Here is a 13994-nt window from a genome sequence, read left to right as displayed (position 1 = left end):
GAAAATTAAAAACTTAATTAATAAATATATTGCAGGTTGCACAAGCACCACGTATTGGTGGCCAACATTCCTACGAATTTATGAAACAAAACTTGAGTAAACTTTTAAGTGATAAGTTATCAGAAAGATACAGTTGGTTGGGGAAGAAACAAAAGCAAAAATTTCATGAATTGAAGATATATCGCACAATAATATTCTTTTTGCCATATAAATTGATTACTCAATAATTTTTTGGTTAAATTAAAAAATGATTTTTTTCTTTTTCTGTAAAAATTAATTTTTTGATCAAATAAATACAATTGCCAAAACGAGCCTAATAATAAAGGAAACGAAAAGAAGTTTCAACTTCTCCAAATTAGTTCAAATTAAATATATTTATAACAGAGTACAAACATTTTGATCCTGGATCTGGATCCTCTTCTACAGTGTAATAATCAGAGAACAAAGAAAGTTAGGCGAAAGCAGCTACAGTCCCTACACAATGTGTGACCTGAAGGAAATAAGTCAATTAATCATGAAGTCAAAGTGTTAAGAAGCATCATTAATTTTAAAAATAAAAGCCTTATTTCATCGATTTTATATAAATATTGTCAATATTATCAAGTCAATATACATAGAATAGACAAAGAAATTAGAATTTTGACTTACGTAGATAAAAGATGTGGTGATCGTGGCGCAAAAGTTACGCGTCTGCTTTCTGTGCTAAAGATCCGGGTTCAAATCTACCCAGAACAATATACAAATTGTTAATTGATCACCACCTCTTGGAAGACAATGACAAACCACCGAGAGTATTCTTATCTAGAATCACAACCCTTCTATAGAGTCGGAACAGGCATTAAAAATGTTAGTCCCATATATCTGATGTACACACCAAAAAAAAAAGTACAATTAACGAAATTTGATTTGATTTGTAACGACCGTTTTTCGCGCGGACTTTTAGCTCGTCGGGAAAAGGGCTAGAGCGAAAAAGGGCTCAAAGATAGCAAAACGTGGCGGTTGTTGATCGGTACAATTTTATTACTTATTCTCTCTTATATACAGTTCGCGAATATTTACAGCGGTATTTACAATGACGGGGCGCGTGATCGCCAGCCGATCAGCTGTTCGGCCTGGTGAGACAACTGCGGTGCGCAGTGCGGGGGGGGGGGGGGGGCGGTGCTCCGAGTTCGATGATCGGCGGGTGTGCGGCGCGGGGATGTTATGCTCGGTCTCGGATGTTCGGTGACCGGCGGGCGCGCGATGAGGACGCGTATGTCTCGCGTTTACGACATCGGCGTCGGCCCCGAGAACGCTCGGGGGAGAACACTTCGTGCCGGTTACCGGGCCGTGAGGATGTCGTCGGTGAGGATTTTAGCTAGCTGCCGAGAGCTCTCGGCGGAGACAGAGTACGCTCTACCCCCGTGGTTTGCTAGCGAGGAAGGAAAAGAATCGAGCTAGGCCGAGAACTCTCGGCGATGACGGAGAACACTCCACCGTTTTCTGGCTCGTAAGGTTCAGGCTTCTCGTCGGAGCGAGTCGGACGGGATAACGAGAAGTGAAGTCTACGGCTGTCGGGCGGCCTTATATATGGTCCCCGGCAGCCGTTCGGGAATCTTCGGCGGTCCTCGGCCTCCTCTCGGTGCCGCAGATCGGGATGCTGGCTCGAGAGGAGGGAGGCTGTATGCCACCGAGATGCGCGTCATCTCGGTAGTGTGGAGTTGTTATAATGGGCACGCTTGCCCGATATTCGGCCCGGCGGATAGTCGGCTGGGCCGCGCGGTCGTTGTCAGCCGCTAGTAACGTGATTCGTTACAGATTCAAGTAATAGATTTCATTCGATAGTACTAACGAAATATTTATTTAAATCAAGGTATACAATATTCCTTGCAACATATAAATATTTCTTTAAGACAAGTTAATATTTATTCCAATCAAACAAATATTTATTTCGAAGAATAAATATTATTTTATTTCAAGGAAATAATGTAGTTTAAGAAAAAAAAATTTACTAAAAATAAATAAATATTTCCTAGAAAATGAAAAATCATGAATTGAAATTCAATGAATTATTATTTACTTATAGTAAATATTTTGTTGATTCAAGACAATCAGATCATGCTTCAACATCTGCATTTCTTAAATCAAAGAAATATTAACCTAAAGATAATAAATATTTACTTGAAAATACAAAGCCGTTATATGATGTTTCTCGATTTATGATGTTACGTCCGGCGGGGATCAGGATCGCGAGATTTTAATTTCATCACGTTCTCCCTTGTTATTCGCGGAGGGGCGCGCGAGAGGGTTGGCCCTTATGGAGGTGGAGTCAGACACTATAGTTGCACTTGGGAAGATATATTTGACGGTAGTGAATACATATATAGTTAACATCGCGGGAATTACAGTGTTGGGCTTGAGAGGCCTAATGGAAATTATGCAGGGGAGGCGGCGGAGCGCTGTCTTGAGGAGGGTGTGTTGCGCTGGAGGGCCCTGGGACGGTGTCTTGGTTTCAGGGGCCGGCGAGTCCTCCTCAAGAAGGGGATCCCATGCGTTTACATACAACTGGACACGCATTTTTTTAAATTAAGAAATCATGTTTATTTATTTGTAGAATATTAATCTTCTATTAAGTAAATTATTTGCTATACATATATCAAAACTGTTTTATACAATGCAATTAATATTTATTAAAACTTAATGTTTATTCTCTATTTTTTCAATTGAATTTATTTGCTTTAAGAAAATGTAGATTATTATGGAATAAATTGTTCATTAATTGCAACAAATATTTGCTAAATTGTAATAAATAGTTATTGAAATATAAGTATTATTTGACAAATATTTTTAAGAAGCAAATGTTTAAATAATGTTAACTTAATTTTAAAAATTAATTTTTTATATTAAATAAATCATCTATAACTTGCATAAAGTATGTTGTACAATACAAAAAATATGTGTTAAATTATAATAAATAGTTATTAATATATATATATATTATTTTTAAAAAAATATTTTCAAGAAACAAATTTTTCAATAATATTACCTCAATTTAAAAAATTAATTTTTTATTTAAATAAATTATCTGTATCTTGCATAAAGTATGTTATATAATATAATAAATATATATTATATTGCAGTTTTCCTTTTGTAAACTTTTTTTAAATTTAAGTAATTTTTTTTTTAAATAGAAAAACTATTTTTCAATTATTGTAATTAATTTATTTTACTAGTTTTCTTATCTATATTTTTTTAAATAATATTTTACACATTATCTCTTGCAATAAAATTAGGAGTGTATCACATGTATATGATTACACAACATGATTACTTAATTGATAATTGATTACAACAAAAGCTGATATAACTGTAGACATCTTATGTCACAATTGTAATAGACGATTCAAGAAAAACAATTCTTTATTACGCTCATATTTAAGATAAGAGAATATAATAAATGATTAATATTTACATGATACAATCACTTGCAATTATTTAATGCTCTTTTAACTTTAGTGGAAAAAATGTGTCATTACGAATAGATATATGTTGTCTATTAATCATTTGCACGCTGTGAAGGAAATAAAAAACTTAAAATTATATAATATATTTTTATTCTGATTTTATTATCTTTAATATTTTATTATGATTGTAATAAATTGTAATAATTATAAACTTACAATTTACTCAAATTTTTGCAAAAAATATAATTTTCATCACTTTTAAAATAAACGTGATAATATATTAAATCTTTTCGATTTATACAAAAAAATTGGTTTTGTTCTAATATCTTATATGCACTCTTATTTGAATTAAAACTTACAATGCAAAGTTTTAGTAATAAAAAAATATTTCTTTGTTTTGATTTAAAATAATATGTCGAATTTTTGCAAATGAACGGTCGTAAATATTTGTACATATAATATTATTAATTTCATATCGTGTACCATTTATTATAAAATACTGTATTTAAATCATTATGTATTATTTCTGGAAGTAAAACGTTCTTTATGTCATGATATTCTGAAAATTCAGTAAACTTGGTTATTTTAGAATCATGTCGTAAACCATTTGAAAATCCGTTTGCGCAAATGAAATTTTAATTAATGTTTGAGAGCAAACGTGTAGGAAGGATTTGTTAGTGAAGTAATAGCTTTAGCATATTTTTTTCAATTCTCGATGTTTTGCTTCAAAGCGAATAGATGATATTAGTGATCCATATTTTTCCAATTCTTCCATAATGTTGTTACGTCCGACGGGGTTAGGATCGCGTAAAATATTATTTTTTGTTTCTTTATTGGGTGCGTTCCACTTAGGGATGGGCGATACAAGCTAAAAGTATCGATACATCATATCGATATGTATCGTGGATAAAAACATCGATACGCAGAAAATATCGGACGTCTTGTATCGATATCATTAATATCGATACTTGAAAATTACATAAACAAAATATTAATTTAAAATAACATTGGGTATATTGCATTTAATTTAAAAATCACAAATATTATGTAAATAGTATGTATTTATCTCTTATTTGACAATTTTCTATATTAAACCTATATTAACTTATTTTCTATATTAAACTTAGAATAACTAATTGAAACTTAGAATAACTAAAATATTGAATTTGTTTATTATTACATTTGTTATTACCCAGATAGCACAAAATATTATCATAAATATTCATATATATTTTACAAATTTATTTTCAAAAAATATTTTTTAAAGAATATATATACTTTTTTTATACCTGACAAATCGGACATAAAAATATGTACAAAATATTTATCATAAATATTTTTCCTTCTTATAAACATTTTATAAATATTTTGTGCTATCTGGGTACAGATTATTATGTTATACATCCTAAATATAATGTAAGTTAAAACTGGCTAATCACAGTTATTCCCTTCTTCGGAAGAATAGCTGTAATTGGCCTTATGACGTCATTAATCGCTCCCGGAGCAATTAATCCAGGCTGATCGAAAACGCTAATCTGACAAACAGATGCGATCCATTTGATTTCTACAAATGTTTCGAAGCATTTGATTAACCAATTAGAACAAAGAATTTTATGAGTTAACCAATCTAAGAATGCTTCGAAGCATTTGTTAATGCTCTAGTTTAGCACTTGGTACGCGTATCAAGTAGTGAATTTAAGCTGATCAGCCAATGATTAAACACATTCACTAGTTATTTACTATTTGATACGCGTACCAAGTGCTCGGTGTAAACTAGGTCTGTAGCGTCGAATAGACCACATTCATAGGTGTATCGAAGATCGATATTCAGGGGTTGAGTATCGATATGCCAAAATATCGAATAATAAAGTATCGATACAAAAATACCGATATTTGAGTATTGAAGTATCGATATTTGTAATATCGATACTGTATCGCCCATCACTAACGCTCATGGTTCGTACGTGGATCGGCGCGATCGTTCAGGATATTTGATCATCAGCTGTTTTTGTGTTAACAAAATTCAAAGATATATCATGGAAAAAGTTTCCTTATATGATCCAGAGAAGGACATCGTAGTCGATATTAATCTTTCTCCGGAAGATTTTTTACGTGCACAGCAGGGTAAGTTATATATTTTCGAATATTATCAAACATTAACATGCTTAACCTTACTTTATTAAATAATATTATATTATTTAATATAATATTAAATAATACTTTATTAAATAATTTTATATTTTAACGTGATGTTCTCCGATTTTAGACATGACCTTTGCAACATCCTTATTAAATGCAGCTTTAAAAGAAAAAGATAGGATAGGAAATGTAGAAAGTTCTATCGAATCGGTTCCAATCCAACAAACTTATTCAATGGTGGTTCAAGAATCGGTACAAGCCGAAACGAATACCGAAATAAATATACTAAGTAACAGTGAAGATAACAGTAAGTAATTAGTTATTCAATTTTTAATGAACATTAATTGAAGCAGTTAATTACATTATTTAGTGCTCATTTTAGGTTCTACCTATAGGTGGTCGACAGCTGCTGTGCTGTTACTATTAGAAACATATAAAATGTTTCAAGATAAGTTTAGCAACGGAAAATATTCACACAAAAAGATCTGGGAAGAAATTAGTGCAATGCTTGCAAAAAAAAGACGTTCAATCACAGGACCACAATGTGCGGCAAAACTAAGAAGCCTGAAAAAAACTTATAAAAGCGTAAAAGACCATGTAGAGAAAATATATTTTTTGTTCTTTTACAAGAATTTAAAAACGTTTTGTATAAAAATATTTTTGAGAACGTTTTGTATAAAAATATTTTTTTGAGGTTTTTTTGCGCGCATATACTGCGACGTAGCTTTCCGCCGGGAACCGCCAGATCCGAGGGGCTACGCCCAATTAACAATAATTAACAATAGTTGATCTAACAGTTCGCGGGTAACGCTTCCTCGCGAGATCGGTAGCTTTCGAAAACGGTAACTTGTGTGTGAACGGTAACTCCAAGATTGCTCTAATTTTCTGGGCGCCAGGCGCGGATTTCCGCGCCGCACAACAATTACTTATAATTCGGTAGCCGGATAGGAAGCGTTACTAATGCCGGTGGCTCTTTTCTCGCAGTGGTAGAGGGGCGTGGTTCTTTTGAGTAATCGAGGGGTGTGGAGAACTCGGATCGAGGCAGGTCGTAGAAAAGAAGCGGTACTCAATGGTTAATTAAATATCAAAAATGTTAAATATATTTCGTAAGAGATAACAAGGTACTGTCTACGACAATCATGGATCTCAGTCCACTCAATGCAATTGTTTAAATTCACAGATATGGTTACGACGGAAGCCGGAAGTCGGCATTAAGAGAATGCGGAAACTTTATTCTTTCTCTACGAGGCGGGAGGCCGTCGGGGCTCTCCGCTCGTCAATCACAATAATTATAATACAGTCTAAATCGGTATTCGCGGTACTAAAGAAATCAATTCTTAATCACAAGATGACTGTCGGTACCGGCTTTGTCCGAGAGGGACTTACTTAACAATTAAATATTCGGGCCGGTCGGTCCGATCTTTCGTGCGGCCACGAGACTTTACTTAGTACTTCGAGTCCTTCACACTAATAAATCAGTAACAGCAAAACGGTATCGGATTCGGGATCACCGGTAACACGACAAACAGTATCCCTTATCCGGTCCCGCACGAAGTCGACCGCCTTACCGAATCTTACGGAATTCCGCGTGGCTGCCGAGTGATGGCCTTACAATAAGCTCCAGATCCTTGTCCGTCGAAGTCGATCGCAAGGGCTCGTCCTATGATACGTCTTATCTTGCCGTCCACCGAACAGTGAAAAGCCCCTGTCCCGCGCCGGCGGGCTCGAGCCGTCGCGCATGCGCGGACGCTCTTCGATTAGCAATCGCTGGATCCACGTGACTCCGCGTGATCCTCGATCCAGCGCCGCGCTGCTTCGTCTCTCGAAAGGCCCGTGATGAACACGTGCTCCAACAATGTGCTCCTTTTTTTCCGCCGCTTCGGTAGGTCCGGCTGGCCAGGCCGCGACCAATCCGATGGTGGCTGGCGGTTTACATGGCTGTGGCCGCTCTTCCGGTCCGCAGCCCGGTGACGCGTGCCCACAGCGTGATCCTTGCTGGGAGCCGTCGTGTCTCCGCGCTGTCATTCGGCGCGGTCAGTCCTTAACCCAGGGACGGAAATTCTCTGCGGGGCCCGATGCACGGCGTGGCGGGGAAACTCCTTGAGGGGCGCTCCTTCCACTGTCGAGTGTCCCCAGCAATTCCCGCGACGGCTGCTCTTTCGTCGCCCCTGACACACTCTTCCGATGAGCCCTCACTCGGCGCCTTTACTTTAAAAGATTGTCACTACAATCGGAAAAACGGTATCGCGGAAGCTAAAAATTAAAAATAAAATAGAATAACAGCCGTATCCCCCTCGGCTCGGCGAGGAGTCGCCCCCGACCGACCCCCTCGGTCGGTCTTGTGCCCTTGTGACGTGCGCGTCGGATGCGCCATGTCACAATACTTGTCGCTTTTTTTACCTTTTTTAAAAAAGGTAATTTTTGTGGGGATTTTACTTATTTTTTAGTGACAAGTATCACATTTCTTTTTGCAATATATAGATATTCTTAAGACAATTTTAAAATCCGTATCAAATGAAAAGTTAAAATTAAGATTAAATTAAAATTTGACAAATCAAAACAAAATCATATTGGTTTTGTTTTTTCTGATTACATTTTAATTTAAGCTGAATTTTAATTTTTATATCAGTGAACGCAAGCCAACGGACTTTGATCTGTTGGTGCATCCATATGCCAGTATTTCATGGAGCATTCCAAGTAAGCTATCGAGAGCAGATATACCCCAAAGTCCTCTGTAAAAGGAAGACCAGATTGTGGCAACGGATTGTTCATATTTCATTGTTTCTTGGTCCATCTTTCCTAGATGGTATGATGAGGAAGAAGTGTCAATTTTAAATAGCAGATGCAAGGCCTTGGAAGAAGAACAGCAGTTGCGGTACAATATTTTATTAGTTAGACAGTATACAGTTTTACAACCTAACTTAAAGAATACCGTCAAATGCGTTACCTCAGCCGTTTAGTATCATATTAAGAAATAGAACCTCGCAGCGATAGATCAATATATTTGATGAGAAACTGCACTCATTAACGATAATATATCACTTCTGTAAATCAGTGATCTATTTTTACCTTAATTTTTGTATATATATATTATATAATTTTTTTCACTTTCCTTTATTTAAAATTCCATAGGCTTAAGTTTGATCTGCACCGTCAGCGGTGAGCTAAGCGGCGTTAAACAACAATGTCTGAATAAATTTATATATCTGCTTATGCTCCGAATTATGTTAACTTAATACGATCAATGCTACTAACTTTAAGCTAAAGAATTTTCATTATCATTATTTTCTTAAATCATATAAATTACATTTGAGAGTAATAAGTAATTTGGCATATACACTGGAAGGAACATTTATATTGAATTGCAGCATCTACAGCATCTTCTTTTTGCATAAGTAAATGTTCAAAGTAAACCAATGTTATAATAGCACAGTCAGTGGTGAGCTAAGCGGCGTTAAACAATGTTCTTAGAAATTTATATATCTGCCTATGCTCCGGATTAAGTTTGTCATAATCATCAGAAACACCATCTCTCTGAAAGATAGATTTATACTGTTACAGATACTGTTTTTAAGCATAGATACTTTGACTATATAAGTAGTTAAAATCATCATTCAACATTAAACAGCTGAAATCTTAAGATCAAACTTAAGCCTATGGAATTTTAAATAAAGAAAAGTGAAAAAAATTATATAGTAGGTATATATAGAAATAAAGGTAGAAATAGATCACTGATTTACAGAAGTGATATATTATCGTTAATGAGAGCAGTTTCTTATCAAATATATTGATCTATCGCTGCAAGGTTCTATTCTTAATATAATACTAAATAGCTGAGACAACGCATTTGATTGTATTCTTTAAGTTAGGTTGTAAAACTGCATACTGTCTAAGTATAATATTGTACCGCAACTGCTGTTCTTCTTCAAAGGTCTTACGTCTGCTATTTGAAATTGACTCTTCTTCCTCATCATGCTAAGAAAGATAGACCAAGAAACAATGAAATAATGCACAACCTGTTATCACAATTTGATCTTCCCTTCACAGAGGACTTTCAGGGTATACCTGCTCTCGATAGCTTATTTGGAATGCTTCATGAAAATACTCCTGGCACATGGATGCATCAACAAATCAAAGTCCTTTGGCTTGCGTTCACTGATATGATTGCAAATTATTAATATTAATCTCATCCTCCAGTAAGTGCATCTCCAGGTTGCACATGGCACACTTGGACCCATCTCCTTGCACCTGACCTGTGGACTGGAGTAGACGCAACAGCTATTCTTGTTCCATATATTACTTTGCATATGGAAAGGATAATGCAGGCCGCGTGAATTTGGAACTGCACAGTGATGTGTGCGTGAAAGCAGCATGTTTTATCTTGATTTTGGAAATTGAGTTAAATAGCTTGGACATCAGAGTACTGAGTACTACTTTTGCTTGCCAACATTATCTTCTTTTTTTTTTATAAATCATGATTTTGACCTCTTATCCATGATAGTATACCCTTAGAGCAAGACACTTTTTCCTGTCTTTTTTTAATCCACGGTAGGACGTATAAACTTAGCGCGAAATACTTCTTCCTCTCTTTCTTTTAATATACTAAAAATAAAACATAATACAAAGTATCAATCTTATCTCAGAATATTTATTTCATACAAAAAATGAAAATTTTGTGTAACTTATCTGATAATAAATTAGACATAGACATATTTTCTTCCATGATGTAATATAAAAATATGCATAAAATTAAATTATGTATAATAATAATAAAAATTAACTCGTCATTAACATGTCAACAAGACACTAACCTCGCGTATGTCAACAAGACACTATGACCTCGAACTGTCACATGATTAACCTCACTATTATTACCTCAATACGAGTGAGTCCCAGATGCGCACAGTAATAAACGGACACAGCAAGCTGAGTGAAACGGACACAGTAACAAACGGACACAGACCAAACGGACACAGTAATAAACGGACACAGTGCGAAACGGACACAGTAACAAACGGACACAGTGCGAAACGGACACAGTAACAAACGGATACAGACCAAATGCGCACACTGCACATGCGTACGGACCAAATGCATACACGGAAAGTCGCAAACCCATGTGATGCAGTGAATGCTTTGCACGCGCGCGCGCGCGCGCGCGCGCACACACACACACACACACAGGGAGGTGCAGGGGAGGTTTCGCCTCCCCCTCCCGCACCCACCCCGTCGGTAGAGGTGCCCGAAAAGTCGCATCTCATGTGGTAAGTCTGTTGGTTAACTGTGTCCGTTTGGTCTGTGCGCATTTGGTCTGTGCGCGTTTGGTCTATGCGCATTTGGTCTGTGTCAGTTTCACTCAGCTTGCTGTGTCCGTTTATTACTGTGCGCATCTGGGACGCTCCCTAACCGATTGGGCAATGATAACGCAGTTTTATGAGGTAAAACTAGATTAGAAATACAGTAAAAAAGTTTATTCTACATTTTTTCTATTACTAATACACATATTCTTTGTAGGTTATGAACGAAATATTTTCAAAAAGAGCCTGGTGCTCTCCAGTTTGCTGTTGCATTATCAACAGGTCTTTCTGTTAAGCAGGAAAAAGATGCGGGATTTTTCGATTCAGCGTCTACATCTGGTAAGTTTACGATTCGTTTATTATTATTAGTATATTAGTTTATTACTATCAGTTTATGATTAGTTTATTATAATCTTTTTAGTTTTAAATCTGATTATTTTTCTAATTGTACTGCATTTATTTAGTTTAAATGATAAGTATCTAAGCTAAAAAAATTTTATTGAAATATTTAATAATTTTTTTAGAATTATCAACAGAAAATGAGCAGATGTGCAGATCTAAAAAAAAAAAGAGTTTTTGAAAGGGAAAGAAAACTTGTGCAATTTGTTTAAGAAAAGGATACATCAAAAACTGAACAAGAAGAAGCCAAAGCCAAAAGGCATAAAGAAAGATTGGAAATGGACGAGAAATTTCTCGCAGTGTTCGAGAAAGTACGAGATATTATATTATACATTTAACATTGCTCCGGCCGAATTGGCTGCGGATAATCAAGCCTTTTCGTTTCTCCATTGTTGTGCGTGCGAAACGAGAGTTTCGGCCTTGCGTGTCATTCTTTGTACGAAAACGTAAATATCTAAAGTTCGGAATCCGAGCAAATGCCTGGATGGCGGTTGTTGATTGGTCGTTTGGTGTTCTCGCGTCTTACGTTTTGAATACTGCGAGGGTACCGAACGACAATCAGCAGCATTGTTTGAATAACCATCGACGTGAGACCACGCGTCTAGTCGAAAGTAACTTAGCCGTAGAAAGTGCGATCCGGTTATCATACATTCGTAATGATTATATATTCGTGGTGAAGAGCAGTATAACATAGTCAAAAGATCGAAGCAGACGACACTCTTTGGAGAAGAGGAATAAATCAAGCTTATTTTAACAACTGCCTACATTCATTTGCCTCCATTCTCCGACCGGCAAAATAATAAACAAGTTTCGGTGCCGTCGGATTAATCGAAGGTACGACGATACGCAGTTTTAAATAAATTTCTTGAAAAATAGTACTTAACGTAAAAAATTGCAACATTTTCTCGTTCATTTTCAAAAACTTATATAGTACAAGTAATAAGACTTCGTTTTGTTATTTCTTATATTATTTTTAATGTTTTGTTTTGTGATACCTCACACCTTGTGATACCTTGGGCGTCTTCGAGGAGACGCTATTAGCGCTATCAGCATCAGTCTATCCTTGTTCTACTTTTAATGAGTAATGAAGATAGACTGATGCTAGTAGCGCTAATAGCGTCTCCCCGAACGCACCTTTTAAGTTTAGTAGTTATTTTATGTGAGAGGAAAAAATAGGTGTAGTAAAAAGAAATCCATTATTTTTCCAATAGAAGGCTTTAGTAATTTGAATCTGGCGCTGTAGAAGTCCGATCGGGTTACACTAGATGGCGTTAGAAAAAAGAGATTTTAAGGCACTAGATATGTGAGTATTCCTATCCGCCATTTTGGTTCCAGCTAGGTGGATAGGATAGATATCACGATACATTGCGACATGAGTATAAACTCTGAGTTTGCTCCTTAGTAAAGTATTGATTATTTCACTTTTAAATGTCGAGAAAACGTATGTAAACACTATTCAAAGTTTGCGACTTCAATTATGATTTATTATTTTATTAATTCGAGTGAATTGAAGCTAAATTTTTTGAAACGAATTGTGTGAATTTGAATTTGTACAAATAACATTAATTTCAAATTGTAAATATGAAATAATTTCTTCATTTTAATAGATATGAAATTACGAATTAAAAACTGTAAAATCGAAACAAAGTTTGTAACCTGATGTGCAGTTTATCTGAAAGACAATTTGATAATATTATGTAGAGAATAAACGAATGAAAAACTATTTTCAATGTTTTGTATTTTTATTTAAAAAAACTGATCTGTATAAAGTAATTTTAAAATCTTACAAGTAGTATCACAATTTTCTTTGGAAAAATTATACTTTGATTAAATTTTTTGATCGAATGTAGCATGAAATAACTTAGTTCTTTTTTCTCTTGGCAGACGCAGTCCCAAAGACAATTTTATGTTTTCTACAGTTTTCTGAAAAATTTTTAACACAGAAAGAACGAACGGTGAAAAAATGCTTTTTTCTTTGACATTGCAACAATCCGGAAAGGCAATATTAATATTATCCACCAAACATTTGATCAAACTAGAATTTCCATTCCTTAAAATGTATTTCTTGTACGCTGTAAAAAAGTATTAGCAGTTAAAGATTAAAGAAAGTGTTTCTAAACAAGGTTCTTTCAAACCACCTCGATTTGCTCCGTTGTTGTAACATTTTGCTTTGTTGATGAAGTCCATGTCAGGCAAATTTTTCGAGGACAAAAATTCAATACATTTGGAACAAATATGCTTAACAACAGCGTTTGTTGTACTACCAGCTATATAGAACATACTATTAGTATCATAACTGGTCATAATGTGACTGCAATCATTAAGAGAAAAAGTTTGCACTTGGAATTCATCGACAAGTGAAGATGTAGCATTTACAACTAAAGTTTTAAGAGATTTATTATTGTAAGCTGATAACATTTTTCTCTTGACATTTCTTTTCTCTTGACAAAAGTCTAACAAAAATTCATCGGAGTCACTCACATAACTAGCACGTTTTATTTCGGATACGAATTGCGATACTGAAATGAGTCTGATAGCTCGCAGAGCCTGAAGTGCAGTAGGCATAGACCCTTGTTTATGTCGCACTTGTGAAAAAATATTCTCAGTTACATCTTGAGTAAAGCGATGTCCTAAGATGAAATCATATCCATTTTTCATTAAAAACTCCGCGATGTCGCAAAATGTTAAAGTTGCAATAACAAATCCATAGTTAAGT

The 13994-nt window shown here is 35.2% G+C and overlaps 1 pseudogene; it reads left to right on the top strand.

Annotated features, from left to right (window-relative positions):
• Window positions 1–4740: 4740 nt before the first annotated feature.
• Window positions 4741–11972, top strand: LOC118645801 (annotated as a pseudogene).
• The last annotated feature ends 2022 nt before the right edge of the window (window positions 11973–13994 follow it).

The sequence above is a fragment of the Monomorium pharaonis genome, chromosome 5 (assembly GCF_013373865.1).
Source record: "Monomorium pharaonis isolate MP-MQ-018 chromosome 5, ASM1337386v2, whole genome shotgun sequence".
NCBI lineage: Eukaryota > Metazoa > Arthropoda > Insecta > Hymenoptera > Formicidae > Monomorium > Monomorium pharaonis.
The sequence above is the reverse complement of the archived record's forward strand: the minus strand, read 5'-3'. Positions and strand labels throughout refer to the sequence as shown.